This window comes from Poecile atricapillus, chromosome 17, assembly GCF_030490865.1.
Source record: "Poecile atricapillus isolate bPoeAtr1 chromosome 17, bPoeAtr1.hap1, whole genome shotgun sequence".
NCBI lineage: Eukaryota > Metazoa > Chordata > Aves > Passeriformes > Paridae > Poecile > Poecile atricapillus.
The window spans coordinates 5,470,028-5,492,217 of NC_081265.1; the positions used below are offsets into that span (position 1 = coordinate 5,470,028).

A 22,190-nucleotide genomic window follows, 5' to 3' on the forward strand; every position below is an offset into this window, starting at 1 on the left:
TTTCTACTTTTATGGTCTGTTGTCCTCACATGGATTTATTTCATCTGTGCTTGCACACAGCTTTGATAGTGCCTTGTACTCTGCCCTGCTTAGACTCACCATAAAGCCTCATATTTACAGGATAATGGCCGTGATGAGGGAAGTATACAAGGCAATAAATAGCTTTTGCAGGTGATTAAACACACTGAAACAAAGCTGAGGCATTTGAAAACCCCAAAAGCTGTTTATTGTAAGCACAGCAACACATCAGCTGTGTTCAACAAGCCACAAGATTAAATAAAAGCTTCTGCCTTGTCTTGCAAGGGCTAGGAGGTTTTGTCAAGCAAATAGATCTTTGCTTCTCATTTCTAATGCCATGGGTGGCTTTCTTTGTCTCACATATGGTTTAACAAGAGATGGTTCCTGAGTAATTGCTTGGGATAAAAGCAGCAAAGTGTCTTTCTTCAAATCACTGTGGAGGTTCTTGGTAACAGTCCTTTCCTCCTCTCCAACCCCACAAGAATACCCTTTTATTCTGAGCTTCTTTTTCTCCTCTTGCTACTACTTCCACTGTTCTTTTTGTCATTTAATTTCTTGGTTTGGTTTTTATTTTGTTTTGGTTAGGTTTTTTTTCTATTCAATGGTGTCTTCACCTCCACTTTGTCCAGCACTTCACCGAGTTTTCCTAACAAGAATGCCTGAGGGTGGAACTTTCAGCCACTTGGAGGAAGATGTTAGAGCAGGAGTATTATGAGTCCCAGCACTTGTAGCACCAGAGAATCTCTGTTCCACAGATAGCACTCCCATGGTAATGATGAGCTATCTAAAACCAAACAGCCTTTTTTAGCAATTATAATTTACCAAGCCATGTGATCTTCAAGAGCATTTTCTTTAAAACAGGATGAGACTTTTTATTCCAATGGAGCAACATTTGATAAATTCATGCAGATTTCTGTGGGTCTTCCTATCAAATGCAGTGAATAAAAATGCATGTACTATTTTCCAGCCTCAGTTTACTGGCAATTATTATAGCAAATACCACCATGGCTATTTGTACAAGTCAGACTTCAGTTAACTGCTGACACAAACTGCATGACAGATAAATATGTCATAGGCCAATAACCCTCACAGAAGATTTTAATTTTCTGTGAATGTCAATGGGAGGAAACTTACAGTCTAATGAAAGAATATTTAATATTTTTCAGTGGTTCACAAAGACAATATTTTTTGCTGTTTATTGCTGAGAATTGTAGCACAGTCTTTCTCTTTTATGAATTAGACCTTGAGGCAGTATCTTCTATGGAAACAAAATATGAAAGGAATAATCGAGGTTTGGTAACCAGCTGAGACTGATACTGTATGCTGTGAAACAGAATTGATAGATAAAGTGATCAGAAAAAAATCTGGTTGGTAATTCCAGGTAGGAGTTGGCTGAGGTATTTTTTACTTTCATCTTGTCCTTTAATAATTTCTACAAGAGCAGTGTTTTCTGGAAACTGATATTTACTCATTTATACATGGAAAAACATCACAGCAGCATTATAAAAACCCTGTGTACGTTACATTTTTGTCTCAGATAAACACAAATCCAGCATAATTCTGGATTTGCACTAGTATTACTGAAATGCAAATCTATCCTTGAATGTCTTTATCCATTGTGCCCTGTTAAGTTTATCTAGGGCAAATCCTGAACCACTAAAATCGTGGCTCAACAGGGAGAGGGCCATTCCTCACCCTCATGGAGAAGCAACCTGGGCATTCCTGGCACAGCAGCTCCGTGGGGAATTGAAAGAACTGATTCCAGATGTGGGCAGGGCTTGTGCTGACTCCTTGGGAAGGCAAACCAGAGCAGGAATTGGTGTGATCAGGAAAAACACTCTCAGAAAAATGTGCTGCATCTGCAGTTGCTGGGATACACCCAGGGTAACTGCTCTGCTCATCATGGATTGTGCTGTGCCTTTCCAAGGAGTGCAGAGGAGATGTCACATTCTGAACGAGGAAGAATACAACTGACTGCTTCCTGAAAAGATAGAAAATCCTCAGGTGTCACTTGAAAACAGGCCAAGGATTCATGATGGGTGTTATAACTAATGATAGAAAACATATTTAGGAACTTCATTTTTCTCTAAAAGGGATATGAGCTGTTCCTATTTCAGGTTGGGAAAGAAGCTCCCAGAGAGTGATTTGGGTCATTTCTCACAAAGGTTAATCCTCAAACTTTCTTCTGCATTTACTTTTCTCTTGTTGGGCTCTGCAATGAATATGAAGTAAAGAGCATCCTTAGGTAGCTTTTGATATTTATTTGTACCTTCCAATGTAGTCAGAATAATACAGAGAACAGATTTGGAGAAATAGAGTAGGGTGTTTATTCTTTGAATTTTTCAATAATTTTGAGTTACACAAGACTGGTTTTCTAAATATATTTTCTTTTTCTTCCTTTTTTTTTTTTTCTTTTTTTTTTTTTCTGCCAGCTATGTTACATTTTTCATTCATTAATTTTACCTGTAGATTATATATAACTAAAAGAATGTTTTCCTGATGAACATTCAGTAAAGCCGGATGCTTTCAGTGGGAGTTCCTGGGTTGAAATATAGTTAGTAGGGCTTTTTCCCTGGTATTGTACTTTCCATCAAAATGTTTGTTGCTCATTGCAATTAAAAGCATAAACTCCGTTGTTTTCTGCACTATAGAGATAAATGTCATAGTAAAGACTAATTGAAGAGAAACAAAACTTTTTTTTTTAATCAGAAACATAAAGCCCTTCCCATTACAGAATTTTCAGAGGAGACTTTGCAAGACTCATGGGACCATATTTTCAACATAGTTCCATATGTAATGAAGATTTACAAATGTTCTGAATCCCATTTTCATCAACAAAACTTAGTCCCAGAATATGTCTTTGCCTTTCAAAATCACTTCAAGTGTTTATTTGCATCTCAAGGACTGAATTAGTTTTAAATCTCTGACTCTTAAACTTCTGTGAAGTAAATGATCAGTCAGAGCAGTGTTGTCCTCCACTAGATTAAATAGGCTTCTAATATTGTGTCTTCATCTGAATGGATTTTCTTTTCTTCCAGAGTTAATATGAAATATACTGCATTTTGTGTTTGCTGCATGAAAGGAATATTGATTTATTTCAGGTCCTTTAGGCTATTTTATTATTCACATCAAGATCTCATCTATTCCCTTGGTATTCATATTTTATAGTACTTTAACTGATTGATTTTATCTGACCCAACACTTTGATAGCACCTTTGACATGGAGGCTGCACACACATAACACAAATCATTTACTTGACTCTTTTCAAAACTATTTACCTTACCCATGGGTTATTTCATGAACTTCTGGCCTTTTGGTTCTGACCAGATTAACCAGTAGACAGAGGCATATAAAACACAAGTCCCCAGTCCCTAGGGGTAAGATCCTTACTTACTCACTTATCATATTTGCAGTGCTGTAAAATACAATTGTTTTCATTTTAATGCAGCAAAGACTTCAGAATTTAGCCCTGAATTTGTCTAATTTCCAAAGCACCTCCTGGTCCTTTTTTTTTTTCCTATCTGGACTGCCAGGGTTTATCCCCACTGAAGTCACATGAACAATACTGACTCTCACCCCTGTCTGAATCTGTTCATCTTGTGACACAGGAAGACAAAATAAGTTTTTATTCCCAAACCTTTGGTTTTCCTGCAATATCTGAGGTAACTGTGATGGTGAGGCAGAAGCAGAGCCTGAATTTCTGCTCCCACAAGCAGGCATTCTGCATTATCCTTTCTCAATTTGAAACAATTTAGAACTCTACTGTACTGATTAGTTAGAAGCCCTTAATAAACTAATTGGAAATGGGGCCTAGATCTTACAAAAAAAAAAAAAAAAAAAAAGTGTTTGAAGTATTTTTAGAGAAAATAGCAATAGTATTTTTAGAGAAAATTTTAGATAAAATAGAAAAGTGTTCTGAAGGTTTTATTCTCATTCTCCTTATTCTTTTAGTTCTATTAATAAGGTTTCTTTATACCTTTTAAGGTTTGAGCCTGTTTTGCCCTTCTCCTAATCTGTATCTCAATCCTAATACATATCAGCAAGAAATGAGTAAGTGCCCTGGTGATTTTGGCCAGTGCTAAACCCACCACACACCCTGTGTTGGCCAGGAAATGAAAAATTGGTGAATCTAAACAACTCCAGTGGCTTTTAAGTGTCACCTTTCTTTACAAATCCTATTTTATGTTTCATCCTCTGGATTCACTTCAGTTTACAAACATGGCAAGACTGTTTTAAATCTCAGAGAAAGGTAAAATAAAGTGTCCAAATAACAGGTTATAAGTGGATGACCTATTTCTCTTTGTCTGGAAAGCTTTCAACATCTGCTTTTGGAAAATGAAGGCCATTTTTAAATGGTGTTTGGGCAGTGACTGAACCCACGTGGAGGTTGTATTTACAGCACAGCAGTTGTCAAATAATAGCCAAAGTAATTTGGGCATCACAGGAAATAATAGGAGTGATTCTAGTGCTTTCTGTGAAAACCTTTAAACTCCCATTTCATTAAAAATTCCACTCTGCAGCTGGTAGCAGAGATTTACTGGGTTTCACCATCTGTGCAGATTAATGTTTCCTAAAGGAGAATGAATGCAACAGATGAGATGGTTGGCTTTTCAGATCAAACAAAACCCCAAAGTACAATCTCTTCCCTGACTCTTGCATCTTACACCTGTTTCCTTTTAACCACATGACTGAATTGTTTAGGAGAAACAATTCTAGCTTTCCTTAAAGCTGAGTGATTTGAAGATTAAAGATCACCAAGATTCTTGTGGGCTGGTAGCTGTGGATAATTGGTGATTTTAATGAGTGGATTTTATTACAGATTGGTTGAACACCTTCTTTAGATGTTACTGTGTTCATATCCAAGAAAAATGTCTTCACCCAACAAGTGCAGTGATTTAAAGGCATTCCAGTGCATGCTCCAGGTTGGATTAGCAGTGACAACCAATATAGAGAAGCTCAGCTGTCTCCAATCCACACCCCTGTTGTTTTCAGTCTCATCTTTTTCTTTTTGACTGGCCATAATTAATCTTTAGGGGATTGAGCATGTGATTCCTTTAAATTGTGATTTTTAAATCAATCCTATGTCACTACATATCTTACAATGCTATGATTTTAAATTACATTAGCTTCAAAATGAATTCTTGGCAGTGATCACTGAATTAAGATTCATCAAGAAAATTAATAGAGTTTCTGGGTTTGCCAGGAAATGGGATTATTAATTTGACTATTTCTTGAGAGCAAGAAAGGAAAGCACAGTACCTGCTTACCAAACCAGGTATCAATCCCTGATTTGGTTTCCTGATAAATATTCCTGGTTATTTCCCTGAAATACAGGATGTTCTCCTCTATTCTGATGGCTGCCATCAGACACTGGTGCTGAGGGAAGGCAGATGGCATGATGGGCTCAGCAGCTTTCTGGAGAGGAGAGGCAGCAATGGTTGGGACCAGGAGTGGGGCAGCTGCCCCATCCAGGGCAGGGACTGCCAGAGCCTCCTGTTCCTAAAAAAGACACTCAGCCCTGCATAAGGAACAGCAACAGCACAGGCTGTTACCATCCCCATGGATTTAACACTAAAAAAACCCCAGCACCCCAGAAACCACTTGCTAATACAAACGTGAAAGTGGGTAATTAAACTCACAGGCAACATTCGTCCTTGCTCTCCCTTGCATTTCTCTTTTATTGAAACCCAGCTGTTCTCTGGCTGTTGCCATGGGTAACCAGCAGTGACATTCAAAGTCATCGATGAAAAGCAAGCCTTTGTCCCTTGGATATTCCCCAGTCTCTTGAAAACTTGCATCCTAGAATAAATTCCTTTAAAACAATGAATTTTGGTCAGTGTAGCACTTCATTTGTTGTTTTTTTTTTTTAATTTCCATTCACTGCACTTCTTTGGTCAATCCATTACTGCTCTTCCATATTAATTAAGGCACAATATCCCAAAGAGCACCTGGTTTGAGGAATGTCTCAGAAATGTGTCACAGTGTCAACAAGGCTGCTCTGTCCTCCTTTAGGACAGTCTGGTGACACCAGAGCACCAGAGTGCTGTGGAACCAGCAGCCCTCCTCTATCTGTGTATGTTCTACCTGAGCAGATGCAAGTCTGTTCATTCTGCTGTTTTGAAATTGTCTTTTCCCATTTTTTGTAGCATTGGTGATTCATTCACAGAGTTTTCTGCCAAGGAAATACTTTATAGAATTCATGAAAGCACTTTCAGAGGTAAAAAGTCAGACTTTTATGGGAAAAAGTCCATTCTTCTAAGTGGGAATTTTGTGGTGATTCATCATGCAGTTCTACTTTATATGATTTTCAAATGGTTAACAATGTTCTATATGGTTTAAATGGGGTTTTATTCTGGTTTTGTTTTGTTTGTTTTTTTAACCTTCCTTTAATTTATCCATTGCTTGGTTTACACTTCTTATGTAAATAAGCTGCCTGATTGTGAACTAGAGAGAAATTAATATTTTCAAATATGTTGGATGTCGTCTGTGAGCTCCCCTTGCATTTTATTATTTTGTCAGCTTTCCAAACCAATATTTTTCTCTAGAAAGATGTTACTTAAGAAATGATTATCTGGGAACAGAGAAACCAAATTACAGCCTTGCTTAGGTGAACATAACTGCTTTTGATGCAAGTGGGAGTTTCCCATGTTTATCTGGTGTGTAATTTGGAAAAGTGCATTTTACATCTAATTTGACCCAGGTTTTCCAACACCATATTTGCAAGATAGAGAGAACAAGCACAGCAGACATCAAGCTGTTTATTTGGTACCTACTGTGATCTGAGAGTATAAACTTTGAAGTGTTTTGCAGCCAGAGACCCAGAGGTGAAGACAGCTGTCAGCTCTACCTCGAAGGGAATTCTCTGTCCCAAGATCATCCCAGCTTTTCCAGAGGAGCCCAGTTGCTGTCTAAAGGCACTGAAGTATTTTAGGCTGGGTTATGGAAGGTGCAAATGACAGTATTTAACTATTTTACAAGCATAATATAATGAGGATGAAATATGAATTGCTTACAGTGTAGTGGGTAGATGTAAAAACTCACCAAGGAGGCTTTGCAGCTTCTCCATGGAAGTCTCCTCGATGGATAAATGTCAGCTCCATCTTAGCAAACAGCTGTCACCCTCCAAGTGTTCCAGGTGCTGACAGGGGAGGCAGTGGAGGGGATCTGGGGCTGGAGCTGGGATGTAGCTGTAGGATCATACCTTCTGGAATGGGGTGAGGAAGCATGGAACCTGCACACAGGTGGAGCAGGATCTAAGAAGGCATCACAAAACCAGGCATCCCACAGCAAGAGCACAGGATGGATGGGGTTATCATCCTTGATAGGATAAACACTGTCATTTTATTTGTTCTGTGTGTGTATTCATGGCAGGATCTTAGTGCTGAGGATGGGAAGGTGCCTGTGTGGCTCCCAGTCTGTCACAAACATTCCTGAGAAGCAAGCACAGAGCAGCTTCATGGCCCAGTACAGAAATTCAGAGTGTAGAGCATAACTGGAAGTATTTGTGCTTCACTGCAGGATTCAAGGCTGCTCCTCTCTTCTGTTTCATCTCCCCTCCTTACTTCCTTTCACAGCCCAAACACTTGCAGAGGATTCCAAGTTAATTTACATCCTGCAGAGGGCTAAATGGCAGAAATTGTTTCTTACAGTTCTGCATTAGAAGTGACTTCTGGAAGTTTTGCAAGGAAATCTTGTCTTCTTCCGTCAGGAGAGACATATTCCTTTGGAATGGAGTTACTCTCTGTTACCTGTGAGGCAGAATTTCTCTGATGGGCCTCATCTTCCACTCCCACCTGGGTGTGGGAGATGTTTGTACCTGTCAAAATGCACATTAGTTGGACAATGGAGCTGCTTTGAATTTACATGTATGACTCATCCTACAACCCTTCCTGTGTTTGTGGGATTGGGTCTTGGATTTGGGAAGTGACTGATAAATATTCTTCTAAACACCTATGATTTCAGAACAATGGATATTGCTGAAATGTTAGCACTTCTGAAAATGGCAATTTGTTTACTAGGAAATGAAAAGAACAAGCAGCTTTTGATGGTCAAGGCAGCAATGTCTGTGTGCTCTTGAAATTTCTGAAAAATGTAACCATATTCTGTTCTACTTTGCCTGTGGTTCCCACACACACGTGGCACCACTGGTAATATCTCTTAGGAGAACTAGTTCTCTTGGTAGATTCTGAAAGGGTGGGTCCAGCATTAATATAAACTCCATTAACTCTAGCATATTTTGGTTTGCAGAAGATTAATGGTGTATATAGGATCCAAACCACCTTTTTTCCTCCCTTAGACAGATTATTGCATTTATTTCAATGCATTTTTCAAATGAATAATGAAATATCAGGACACAGCCAGAAATATCTTATAGTGATCTATTAATAAAGTGCTTTGCTCAGCATAATAGACTTAGAATAGAACTGAAATGTTCCTGTAACAAATCCACACATAATTTGATACCAACTAAACATCTTTGGTGACTTGTGAAACAGGACGTTTCCACAGACTGTGTCTTTTGTGCACTAACCTCTCGTTAACAGGATTAAGAAATCAATAGTTGTGCTGTCAAGAGAATGTAAATGTTTCCAAAGATGTTGTAGGACATTTCTGTCCAGTACTGCATTTGGAAATGAAGAGTGTGCTGACTGTACTACATCTTCACATCTCTGAAATTCAGGGAAGAACTATTAAAATACAGGTTGTACATGAATAATTTGGGGGAAAAAAATAAACCAACCCATAATATGAGTTAAACTTATTTGAAATCCCTAAAGTATAAACATGTACTGATGTGAATCCATGGATACATAGCTACAGTTTTACTCTGACAGTACAAGTTTACATTGTTCACTGAATTAATACAATGCTAAAAAATCCCCAGTGTAGATCCATTTAGAAGTGTTTAGGTTAAACCTGTCACATTACTGAGCTGACAAACTTCAGCTTTGTTGAACATTCACAAACCAAACCTATTTTCTCACAGCTGTTTGGAATGCCAGAAAGACGTGGTTTTTTAAAGTATTCCCATAAGATTGTGTTCCACTTCTCCGTCACTGAATGCATTGTTTTATGCTCAGCTTCTCTTTGGTAGACAGCTGAGTGATTTGCTTATCTGACCTCTTTGCTTATTGCAAACTTGTCTTCTTGGAAATACAGGCATTTCTAGAGCAGCATATTCTGCCCATTTTATACTTCTTCATAATGTTCCAGTCTAAAATTGGTGAACCTGATGCACGTTACCACTACCCCACTTTATCCCATTTGAAAATAGCTGTTGTATTCCTTCTTCCCCTTCCCCAGATTCACCCTGCTACCCCCAAGTGCGCTGTGTGGGGAAAAAGGTCCAACAAGGACAATGGTAAAGGACAAGGAGGCTCCTTCTCCACGAGACCCTGTCCTACAGTTTATTCATGGAATGAATTCTGGAGGAAGAGAGAGTGAGTGAACAGTAGGTGGTGGGAGATTTTAAACTGAGGGGAAAGGAGAACAGAACCACAATCAATGGGATACAACCAAAAGGGTGGGGCAAGGGGAAGGAACCAACACCACAAACCCAGGAGAGCACAGTGAAAACCACTCAGTGCAAATATAACAACCAACTTAGTGCAAGACAACAAACAGCTACACTGGTATTGGGAGCTCAAACAGGACAGATTTGCAGCTTCTGTATTAAATGTCGTGAAAGCTGTGTCAGCAATAAATATGCTGTTCAAGAGACGTGTTCCAGATTGTAGAAAGTGGGACCATCAAAGAGAGGGAAGAATGTCAAGGCAGTGTTTTATTTCACACTCCTCGTGTTTATATTTCAAATGAGAAGGCTGTGAAGAAATCTGAAGAACAGATGTAGTTCAGGGAAATGCAGACAAACAGGAAAGACAGTATGGGTTTTCAGATAACTACAGACTATTTTAGGTGGCCATACATGGTGACTGAAGAAGAAGTGCCCATGAAATTGTTCTGCTGCTTGTGTGGAGAACTGCACTGAGCACTTGCAATTGTTTCTCAAGGCAGAAGCTTGACTAGCAGAGTAGTCTGGTATAAAACTTGTATACCAAGTGTTCTCCTGCACCTGTGCTTGTGTGCAGCCTTGGCAGAACCCTCTCAGGGTGGAATCCCAGCTCTCTCCAGCCTCTGCAACTCAACCTCAGGGGTTGTTTCTGCCTGGCTTTGTCTTGGAGCAAGGTTAAAGACACAATGCAGATCTGGAAAGGGCAAACTAGGCCTTCACCAGCAATTCAGGTTTTAGAACTCTGGCCTTGAAAGTAGAACAATATAAAGAAGGTCTTATGAAAAACAGAAGGGAAATTAAGGAAGAGCAGCAATAGATAGATTTGGGAAAACAGAGCTATTACCCACCCCTTACCCAGCATTCAGGTTTCATTCAGGCTGCATCTTTATCTGCTGTGTGAAGAAACATCAGGAGAAGCTCAATGGAAAAACCATCTGTGGGATAATTTTCCATTTTTTCCTTAATTTCACTCATTTTTCAGTGAAGCTTAGAGACCCAGCACTAACACTTCACTAGTAAGAGGTTTCCCTTTATATCCTGACCCTCTGACAGCTGGAAGATAACTTCTGGTCTCTCTGACAATACCATTTCCCACTGCCAGAGCAGAGCACCAACCACAGGTACAAGTAAATAACTCAGCAAGTGAAACCCACTTTTAAACCTCACATTGAGTTCCCTGGACAAAGGAGAACCTCAGGGTCCACCCAGGGGCTCACCAGGTCTCACAGGTGAGAATATTCTGTGTTAATAACACACTACCCACCTGCACAGATGGACATTCAAGGTGCATTTCTTAATGTGTTCTCAAGTGCTTCCACAGACCTCTCTCCATAGCAGGCGAGTCCCTCACATTAAACTGCAAGAATTGTCTGGATAAAGGATCCCTTTAAATCTGTCTGAAGCATCAGCTTGAAAAATGCATTTCCAGAGTGAGCCGAGATGGCAGATAGCTACAGGAAAGATTTTAACAGTTGTTTTTTTTTAAAAAAAAAAAAAAAGATTATGGAAACAATTCTCTTTGGGAAATAGTTTTACATATTTCATAGCACCTGGCTTAATAGCTGTGATGTCCAATCCATGTTAGCAGTCCCCAGGCACAAGAGAAACACAAATAGTGAGCAGCTGCTTTGTGGAGGCCACAAACACATCATCAAAAATTAAAACAGAGTTCAAGGGTTGTATAATGGAGATTTACAGAGCTAACAGCAATATCTGGGCTGTTTTCACACACCAGCCTGCAGTCAGGCTCCTTGTATAGGCTGCTGCTTGGTCTGATTTGATTCCTGTAACTTCCATGGGCAAAGCAAAACACCCAAAAGTTTTAGTTTGATACTTTGGGAGGGTTATCACTTGGAAAGAACACAAACATGCCCTGGGAAGCCTGAATAAAATCTCAGGATCACATTTTGCCCTTTGGAGCTGAGGTTAAAAGAAAGAAATATGTGAGGAAAACCTGTCCAAAACTGGTTTTGCACAGTTTTTCCCATGCCCTCTTAAAAATAAGGAACACAAGGCCTGTACTTCCATCTGTTTTAAACTTGAAGCTTTATGGATGATTTTTTTTTTCATAGAATAACCTCTTGAGATACTCAGAAATTCCTAAACTGGGGCAATCTACCTTCTTAGGGTTAAAATAGAAGCATCAGCTCTGCCTACTCCTTCTGTCTCCTCCTGCTCCCTCAGAGAAAAATAGTCCAGATAATGGAACAGAGGAGAAGCAAGCACTGCAGTTTCCCAGGATACAGCTGCATTGTTTTCAGGCTGCACCTGTGCCACAGAGCTGTAAAATACAGGCATCAAAGCAGTAATGCTGTATTTATTACCATGAAGAGTCTGGGTACCTGATGGCAATGTTTTTCCTTGGTGGGAATGGGAGAGGGAAGGGGATGCACAGCAGGAGCGAGGCAGGGAGGGAGCCTTGCTCAGGCTGGCATCCTCAGAGCTGGCAGGAGACTTTTACAGTGGAGGAAAACAGCAATGTTGGGAAGATTCAGTGGGAAATAAACTGCTGATGGAGCACACAGGTTTGGAGCTTTCAATGACAATGTGTTGTCTGCATGAAACTGTAGATTTTTCTCTTTCACTTAGAAACTGTCCCCAAACCAAATTGTCCAGGTCAAACAGGTAAAAATGAAATCTAGCTTTAATAAGCAAAAAGTGTAGCTCATCTTCACTGACATTTTCTTTGCTCTTTGTTTAAAAAGAACTGGATTTTTATGTGACTGTTTTTAACTTAGTTATCTTACTTGCTTTTTAAGTATGGCTGAGTACTTGAATGAGAATGCTTGAAACATGTCCTGGGACCTTATTAAACTTTAACAAATAAAGTGCTAGAGTACCAGAGGTTTAATCTTGGGCTAAAAATGCTAGGTCTGGAAAAAGGAGTACAGATTTCCATTTTTATTTACTGACATAATATTAATAATTAATCTAGGTGTCTATTAAGGAAGACTTTGTTGTTGATGGAAAGGATAAAAACATCATGCAGAGGGTCAGTGAGACCAATGTGATATGGCATAGACTTGCTTAGTCACCAGCTCCTGAGCAAACTTCAGAAAAACATACAAGTTCTGCACCAAAATCCTTACAGGTCTTAGGCTTAAATCCCTGATTTCTGTATTTTGCCATCAGAATGAATAATTGCTACCATTATGCTTTTGTTGGATTTCCTTATACTCCAACATACTCTGCACCATCAAGATGGGATTAAAACACAAGCAATAAATGAAAGCAGCTGCCATGGCACCTTTATTGTTTCTGTGATTTCATCAGCTGACACTGGATGGGTGGGACAAGATAAAGAAAAAATAAAGAAAAATCCCCACACTGAAAGTTTTGAGGGGGAATTTAAAACTTTCTGAGCACCTGAGTTTGTTTCAAATGCTGATTCAAGTTTAAATCAACTGAAATGTTACGTGTCTGCTCTGAGTGATCCCAATGGCTCCAGGAACTGCTGCTAAGTGTTTTTGTTCCTAGGACATCCACCTACAGCTCAGGTAAGGGGAACCAGAGTCCAGTTTAGCCCTAGATGTGTATTATAACAACAACAACAACAAAAACTCATGCTGCCTATGGTCAGGGTTGTAGAGGCAGGATAGCAGATCCTGTGCCTGGCACCACATGCTACTCAGAGTAATGTGTCACAGGTTCTCTCTCCTTGGGTGATGGTCCAAAGGCATGGAAATGCCTCTTCTCCTCCAATTGGCCACTTGAGGATCTCCTTAGAGAGTTTTGCAGGCTGTAAATTTTAAGAAGGCGAAAGGTAAAAGAGTAAAAGGAGAGACTAAGGCTGTGATCCTGGATTACACTGCTGAGCCATAAGAACCATATACCTAGAGTTATGGGAAGAAATAAATAGAAAAATGAGGTTGAGTATCAGGAAAAGCTTTCCAACAGTGAGAGCTAGTAGGCTATGAAGGAATCTCCCACATGAAGCACTTGATGCTCTTAGTACTTGAGGGTCTCAAAACTGAGCTGTCCAAAGTGTTCTGTGAGGAACATCCTGAAAAACCCTTGCAAGATGATCTCTTTGTCCTCATGTGCACAAGGCACTATGGCCTTGAGAGGAAGCCCCAATTCCTCTACTTTCCTTATCAGTGATGCTCCTTAAGTCTGTTATTACATGAGGTTAAATGATTCAGCTGAAATATTTAGTTGCTCTTTCCCTATATGAAGTCTTAATACACCGGTACCTGTCGGTGTCTGATATACACAACACAGGACATTTATTTTTCAGTCAGGAATTTCTCTCAGCCCCACTTTATTTGTTCTTTCTAGAAACATACGATTTGTAACATTCATGTTAAATGTTTTAACCTAAAATGTTTAATTTGGCTCTGTAGCCTTTTTCAGAGCAATTTTTGTCTTACTAATGACATTCCAGAAGCAGTTTATAACCATCTCTTTGCATTTCTTTGTGGTTTGATTTTGTAGATTGAGGCTCCATAGCACAGGGTGTGGCTGTTTTTATCTGCTTTTATTTTTATTGCTGAATACAAATGTATAGTTTGTAACATTAGTGCTGCCCTGCAGCTCTGGTAGGTTTTTTATGCTCTGTCTTTTTAATGATTATGTGTAGTTTTTCTTCCAAACGCCTCTTCTGCTGTTACTGGAGTTGTGAAGTATTTACCAACTTCATAAGATGTGACCAATGCATAAGGAGGAATTTAAATTGCATGGAAAAATATGCACACTGTCAAAACAAAGAGTGTAGAATTGTATTTTCTCTTATACTCTACAAATCAGGAGTAACTGCATTGGAAGTAGAGTAATAGCTCTGTAAACACAGTTTAAATACTAGTAAAATCAGATCTCCCAATCTGACAAACAAGAATACTGAGGTTTAAAGATGACATTTTAATTTAGAAACTGTTTACCTTTTACTTGCTGTCAGCAAGGCTAAAAATAATTAAAATTGGCATAAAATGTTTCCAAAATCTTGGTTTTTTTCTTTGCTTTTGCTACACTTCCTACTATAAGTTTTTCTCATCTTATGTGCATTTTTTTTTTCAGTAGTGATAACATTTTGCTACTATTGCATTTATTATTCATTATTGTGGATATGATACTGCACCAATTGGCAAGGATCTCAGGGAATGTTTTCATATCAAATCTGGTTTTAGAGTTTCCCTATTTGGAGTTGATTGAAGCGTGCTGAGGTTGGGATTGGCTTGGGTCAATCAGCATAAAATGAGTAATTCAACTCCAGATTTGTACCAATGCAGCTGAGTTAATGATCTGATTCCTAAAGTGGGATTCAGCTCCTGTGATTGGAAGTGTTGAGTTTCACTGAGGCTGTATCAATGAAGAGATGATTTCCAGAAGCAATTTGATCAAAAAAGATGGGTGAACAAATTTTACACTGCAGGTACCCTTTGCTCTCCCCTAAGTGTAATGGTAGAGAGGACTATTAGTTTAAAGCAAGATAATTAGGTATTAAACAGCAAAAATAAGATTACTCAGAAAAAGTAGATGACATAAACCATCTTCTCAGAAAAAAATATTTTAGCCTTCATTTGGGTGCTGTTTATGCCACTGCAGAAGTATTTGTGCTGGTGGAACTGGTAACTGGTGGAACTGGTTATCTTGGCTACCCCCTATTCCCCTGATGTGGAATGGAGTCTGCTGGGAGGTGCTGCTGGGACTCTACAGTCTGGCCTTAAATCCTGACATAAAAATGGCTCTAAAATATTATGAAACTGAGAAAAAGGCCTTAGGTTGATTCCATTTGGGTTTTGAAAGGATCCAGATTTTGTTTATTAATAATGTTATATCATTGCTGATGTGCAGTGCAGCTTATAAGAAGACAAAGAATTTATGCTCTCTTACAGTTATTTCAAGAAAAGAAAAGATAGCATTGAGGTTCATCTGATTATACTTCTGTAGTTTAAAAGATTTTACAATTTTATCTATTGATAAAATTACTTGAATCTGAGGATTAAAGAGAAAGGTTTAAAGAAGAAAAGCTGATTTAAGACTGAAGATCTTTCTTAGCAGCATCCATTTAAAGTTAATCTTTGATCATCTGTGAAGCTGATTACCTAATGTATAAAACCTATAAAAATTATCTTATCTTTTATTGTGCAATACAAATATTGCATTCTTTCAAATTCACTTGATCACGAGTAAAATTCAGAAAATCTGTTAAGAAAACATTCCATTCATAAAACAAAACAGAGGGCATAAAACTGAGACTTAGGGTTACTTTAGCTGGCAGACAGTCTTGCTTACCACAGATCAAGATTTCCCATTATCCAGATACGAAACCTTTCCATCTGATTTCTGTATGAAGCTGTGACAAAGTGTTTGCCTTGCCTTCTGTCACACAAAGCCATCACACATTTGTTTTTCATGTCCATTTTGTGGCCCTTACCTTGAAATTAAGGGTCAGGCTTTATTAGTCTTACATTTAGGCAAGCTTTGGATTTTGAGAGAAAAATTTTGAGAGAAAAAAAATCTCTTTTCAACATCTAATTTGGACAAAAAAGATTGAAGTGTGGGATATTTCTGGGTAAAGTGTTTCACTGGCAGATCAGCAGTGCCTTTTGCAAAATGTTTTCATGTTGTCAGAAATTGTGGCTGTTGAGATGATTCCAGATAAAAACCATTTTGCTCATTAAATGTGGCTTGGCTGGCACAGAAAATTGTCCTGGGAAGTGCATTTTGTGAACTCAGGTATGATTTAAGAGGGTGCAGAGATTCAGTCAAGGGTATCTGAAGTGTTAGACATGAAGATAATGTTCTGCTTACAGGGCTTAATCCCATGAAAGACAGAACAGGGGTTCCCAGGCAGGAATTACTGTTTTACCTACTCAGGTTTCCCTATGATTAGGTCACTTTTGCTATTTTTTGTTTTCATGCTTAATCTTTGGGTTTTTATGATTTTAAGGAGGCTTGGTATCAATGAGCATTAAATTCAATTTCATGGTGTTTGTGAGACCTATTTTCTCAGAAAAATGCTTCTCAAGGCATAAAGTTACTGTCACACCAGAACAAAGATGAAAATTCTTATCTGTTCTAAATTATTTCTATAATTTATTTCTAATATATTATATATTTATTTCTATTATTATGTCTTTCTATTTCTAAATTACTTGGACTGTTTAAAGAGTTCCTGTTTTAAATAGCCCAAATAATTCCATTTGTTTGCTTAGAGAAATGAAATCTAATTTATAGTAATTAAAGCACTAACCTGATTAAAAATGATCTCCATCATCCTGTATTTAATACCCAGCAACTTTGCTGCTGAGGCAGTGTGGGTTTATTTCCCTGGGAAGGGATTGCTCTGTTGAACAGGCAAGTTCAGCAGCAGGTGAAATAGGGGAAACTGGAGCAGTTGAAATGAAAAAGAAGGTAGTTTTAGAAGTAGTTTTTTTAATTCTCTGTGAGTTTATTTGACCAGCAATAAGAGTTTTGTGGGAGAAAAGGGAGAATATCCTTCAGAGATAGCTCCAAGTGCTGGAGGGTTTTTCCTCACGCATGACATGGAACTACAGCAAATTCCTGGAGGCTCAGAAAGCTCCATCCTGTCCTGGTGCAGATCTTTTACAGTGACATTTGGGGAGATGCTTTTGGCTCCAACTTCCATGTCTGCACCTACAACCAATGAAACCAAGAAAAAGTGAATGGAGTAGTGCTGAGATTTTCCAAGAGTGTTGACCCCCTAATTCCAAAAGGAAGGGAAACATTAAAAAAAATAAAATTTGCTACTGCTGTTTTAGCACGTTGTGTTTTTGTGAGTGGAACAAACAAGTGGAAGTTGTGGAATACAGCCTTAGAATTCCACTCCTTTAGAAAGGGATGGTACTATGAGATCCTTCTGGAATAAAAGTGTAGAAAAGCTTTGTGTTGAGTCATAACCTCTGCCTATTAGCACAGAAGGTTTTAGGTAGAGAAGGGCTATTAATCTTAATTATTTCAATAGAAGAGGAAAAAAAAAACCCTCCTTTTAACCTTTTAGATTCTCATTCTAACTTTCTGTATTCCTTTTGAAATTTGTATTTAGGCTTTTTTTCTCTTGAACACTAATAGAAGTTGGAGCAGAATCACTACTACACTGCACTGCAGTGTTGCCTGCAAGTTCTTACTATTCTTTCCAGAGGATCAGATTCTATGAATTAAATTTTATGAATTACATCCTACAAAATCAGAGGCATTTCAAATATCTGAGTGGAATTCAACCTACCATCTCATTAAGCTGTTAAAAAACTCTTCTTGGAGAAAGGACAGCAAATAGGTTGAAGATATTTTTACCAACTCCAGTTATCTAACTGTAACTCGTGTTTCATGTTTCAAAGGAATGTAAATTATCTTTTTTTTTGTGAGTGAATTGGGAGTTCATTAGTTAGAAACAATATCCCATTTCCCAGTCACAGATCCTACATAATCCAGAGAGTAAAAGGAGATACATAACCTCAGAGGTACCTATTTTTTCCTAAATTTCAATTTCCAGTGAGGAAAAAAGCAAGTGCAGTGTACCATATTACATTATAAACTGGAAGTATATAAAAAATAAATCATTCTCATGCATCACATCCTGACTTTTAAGGGAAAAATATGCATTAAAAAGATTTCTTCAATCATAGGTCTGCCTTCTAGCATCAGAGATCAATGTGCAGTCTGATTAAGTTGTGCTCTATAGATTTCTGCAGTCAAGTTCATCAAAGAACCCATTTCTCTTCCTCTAATGATGCTTGAACCCAAAGTTCTTCTCTGAAGTACTTTAATTTTCACTTGGTCATTACAAAAAGACAGTAACTTAATGAGCTGCAAATAGGAGACGAAAGTAACATAAATCATTTTTGCATCCTTTTTTGTGGTATTAGCATAACACCTCTTTCATCATTTTAATGCATCCAGTGTTTTCTGCACATATGATGGTAAAAATTAAATTATACTGCATTTTTTTATAATCCAGTGTGCCAATAAAAATATCAAATTATTAGAATAATCAAGATAAATTAATGCCAGCAAGCTGTAATATTATTTTACATTGTGCTACAGTAACTGTGAAGAGCGAGTTTCCTGCTGAGATAAAAAGCATTTAACAGTTATCATAAATAATCATTAAAAATTTGTAAACTGTTCTTCTGTGAAGACCTGCTCCAAAACACTTACTTGAAAACTATAAACCACTGGTGTCTTGCCTTGGTGCTTCTGACTGAAGGTAATATTCAGGACTGTAAAATGAGACAGTAATTGAAGATATTTATTTTTTTTTCTGGCCTCCTGTTTTTTGCTTCTCACTGTGCATTTTTTATAACCTCAAAAACCATTATGTTTTTCTAAAATAGCAACTAAGTCAATCATGCCAAAGAAAATACCTGAAAAAAAAAAAAAGACAAAGAAAGAAAAGCATGAATCACATCCAAAGGTAGTAAAATGCAGAGTGAAAGGATAGGAACAATTGCTGGTGTTAATTTTTCTGGGTTCAGTGCACTGCTCTGGAATCTGTTGCACTGCACAGGCGGTTGGGATCCAGCAGAAAATGAGGATTCTAGAGGATGTGATGAGGATTCTAGAGGATGTGATGAGGATTCTAGAGGATGTGATGAGGATTCTAGAGGATGTGATGAGGGTTCTAGAGGATGTGACTGACAGCAAACAGGCTGCTGTGATTTGGACACAACCCAGGAGCAGTAAAATAAAACCTGGTCACATTTGGAACATTGTGCAGCCCCAGCTATAAAACCACCCGGATTTTCGAGAAAGTCCCTTTGTTTCAGAGTCATTAAAACATTTCTGCAAATTTCCAACTTCAATTCTGTGCAAAAATCTGTACGAATAGCAATAAAGAAAAGGTAAAGCCACATGGTAGGAGGGCAAATACTGCTTCAAAATAATGATATGAAAATAAAATAATGAGTGTGAAACACCTGCTGTTTGTTCCATCCCCTCTGTGCTCTGAAACCAAAGGTGAAATTTTCTCTTTCTTTTTTTATCCCTAGTTTTATCCCTAATTTTTCATCCCTATTTTTCTTCCTACAATCTGCCTATTAATGAAAGGTTTCCAATATATTAAATTAGGATGTGTTTGCTGTACCCCTGGAGTGCTTGATTTAACTCCTGGGTGTTGCCTGTATGGGATGAGGTTATTGCACTTGCCATGTTCTGGAAAGGCTCTGACATATATGTATAAATAAAATTAATGTTTCTGGTCACTGTAGCTTCTTAACCTTTTTGTAAAAAATTGAATTAAAAGATGGATTTAATTGCAAATGAATGATTCTAAATTGTCTTTTACACCTTTGCAGTGTAATGGTTTGAAAACAAAATATTTTTAGCAGAAGTGCTCAGTGAAAACTGAAAGCAGTGGCTAAAAAGAGATTTTATGTAACTAGGAAAATAAAACTTGGAATTAGGCAAGGCTATACTTCACTATCTAAACAGCATAAAATGAGAATGGGGAGAAAAATCACTGCAGTAGCTCGGCAAATGGGTCCCCCAGTGCCATTAGACATTTGTTATTAACACAAAATAACATTTAGGGTACTGAGCATCCTCAAAATGAAGGAATAAATCCTTAACAGGCAATCCTGGGCAATCACCTATAGAGGTAATTCTCCAAAAATAATAAACTGTTTGGCTTCATATGCTTTAATGTCCTTTATGCATTTCTTTCTTCATTTATTTTAGGAAGTTATCTTATTTCAATAGTAGCTGTAATGGGAGTTATTGCACAGTATTAGAACAACAGAAGCAGCTTAGTCCTGTTAAAGACATCACACCTTTAAACATGGTGTGGTATTTTTGAACAAACATAATGTTACTTGAGATTTCAGTTCAGCTGCATGAAACTCTCTACAAATGCAGGATAAAGCAGTTCTTTTTTAGACTTCTCAGTTACAAAGAGACAAATGCTGTTACTCCTGCTCCCACCTGGGATTTGCTCTAATAACCATCAGAGGAGGAGAAGAAGATCTTTTGCCTTTTAATTAAATACAAATCACTGGCATTATCCAGCTGTATTTAAGACTGGGATCTAATCCTAAAACATAAATTCCATCATTAAAAAATTACCATTATTCTTTTGTGTATTTCATGCAAGTGAAGACTTTCCTTCAGCATTAAAATTTCATTTTCAGAAATGAATGCAGTAGCAACTGCAGTGGTCACTGTTAACCAAAAGTTAAAAAATTGCAGTTCTCTGTGTCACTCTGTTGTCATTATCATAGAATTATAGACTTGGGTTGGAAGAGACCAACAGAGTTTCACCTCTGAAATGCAAGTTAAATGGTAAGGATTTAATCCAGATTTAACTGCATTTTACTGATGTGGTAATTTAATTACATCAATTATTTATTATCAATTATCAATTATTATTTTCCTGACCAGTCCTTGTGGGGAGCTGGCCAGGCCTCTGGCTGTCAAAGCACTACCCCAACCCCATGTTCTGACAACAAATAAATGCTGCTGTGGACACCAATTCCTCTAGCACATTCCACTGAAGAAGACTAATATTTTCTGGTATAATTGAAAGTATAATCTATGGAAAATAGACTTGCTCATGTGTAATTGCAGGCAGAGCTTGTTTGACTATACCTGTAGAGCTTTTAGTCACATGAAAGTGGAAGAATTCATAGAATCATGGATAGATTCAGCTATTGTCCTGGATCCTGGCCAATATTCTTGGCTCTTTCGTATTAAAATACTGGTTTTTTGACAAACTTAGATGACAGCAATGAAATGGGAGATGGTAGAGTCCCAAAATATCCAATGCACTTACTGTGCTATGCTATCTGTGTTGTAAAAAAACCTAAAAATAAATGAAGAGATCCCACTTCCCCTGTCATATTTAATGCTGCAGAACATGGCCTTGGTTTGAAACCCTTTCAGGTCATCCTGAGGAAAAACAAAAGATATGCCTAGAACATTTCCAGCTAGGCTAGAAGAAGGGGAAAAGACCTCTTCTCATTCACTTATATCCCTCTTGCACTCTCATCAGGCAAATTAACAGAATTTTTGAGCAAATTCCTCTCCCTTATTTTTTGTTCATCCTCCCTGAGAAAAAATCCCAACCTCCTCTTTCTGGGGAATATAGTTTGCATTAATTACTGCTTCAAACAGCATATACTTAAACATGGAAATTCAGTCTGAGATGAGACAGTAATGGAAATCTTGCCCCCAAAAAGACAACAACTTCTCTCATAAGGGTAGTAGTGCAAAAGAAAAAGACAGAGAAAATATGCTATGGGGCACATAAAGAATCAATTCCAAACAAAATGTGTTCCAGAGATTTCCCACAAGGCATCAGCAACTTCTTAATCCAGCTCGTTCCCAAATTCCTCCAGGGACCCAGTGAATAAAGGTATTTACATTTACATTACAGCTCATTCTGTATCTGCACAGGTCCATGGGAAGGAGAATATTAAAATGCACTTGAGGATGCAGAGAGGTGCCCAGAGCTGCCACAGCAGCCCAGGAACAGTTAACCATCCACTGCATTTAGCCTGACAGTTTAGGCTGAGCAGGACTCAGCAGTCCCTGGTGGCACTGAGGACCATTCCCCAGTTGGAATTTGGTGGCAGCTGAGCAGCTCACTGCCCTGGATGGCCAGGACTGGGGTCAGGGATGCTAAATGAGCACAAAGAATTCACCTGGCACAGCACTGTTCAGTCACCTCTCACTTCCATGTCTAAACTCATCCAAACCCTCCAAATC

General features: G+C 38.2%; 1 protein-coding gene and 1 long non-coding RNA gene across 3 annotated transcripts in view; one reads left to right on the forward strand and one right to left on the reverse strand.

The window, feature by feature from the left end:
• The window catches only part of CA10 (carbonic anhydrase 10), a 171,507-nt gene that overhangs the window by 82,547 nt on the left and 66,770 nt on the right, over window positions 1-22,190 (forward strand). The gene's annotated exons all lie outside the window — the stretch shown is intronic.
• LOC131585855 (uncharacterized) overlaps window positions 16,954-22,190 on the reverse strand; it is a 51,799-nt gene continuing 46,562 nt past the window's right edge. Inside the window, exons 2-3 of the long non-coding RNA XR_009279054.1 lie at window positions 18,648-18,709; window positions 16,954-17,126 (exon numbers count right to left, since the gene is read on the reverse strand). This is a non-coding gene — a long non-coding RNA (uncharacterized LOC131585855). The remainder of the gene's footprint in view (window positions 17,127-18,647; window positions 18,710-22,190) is intronic.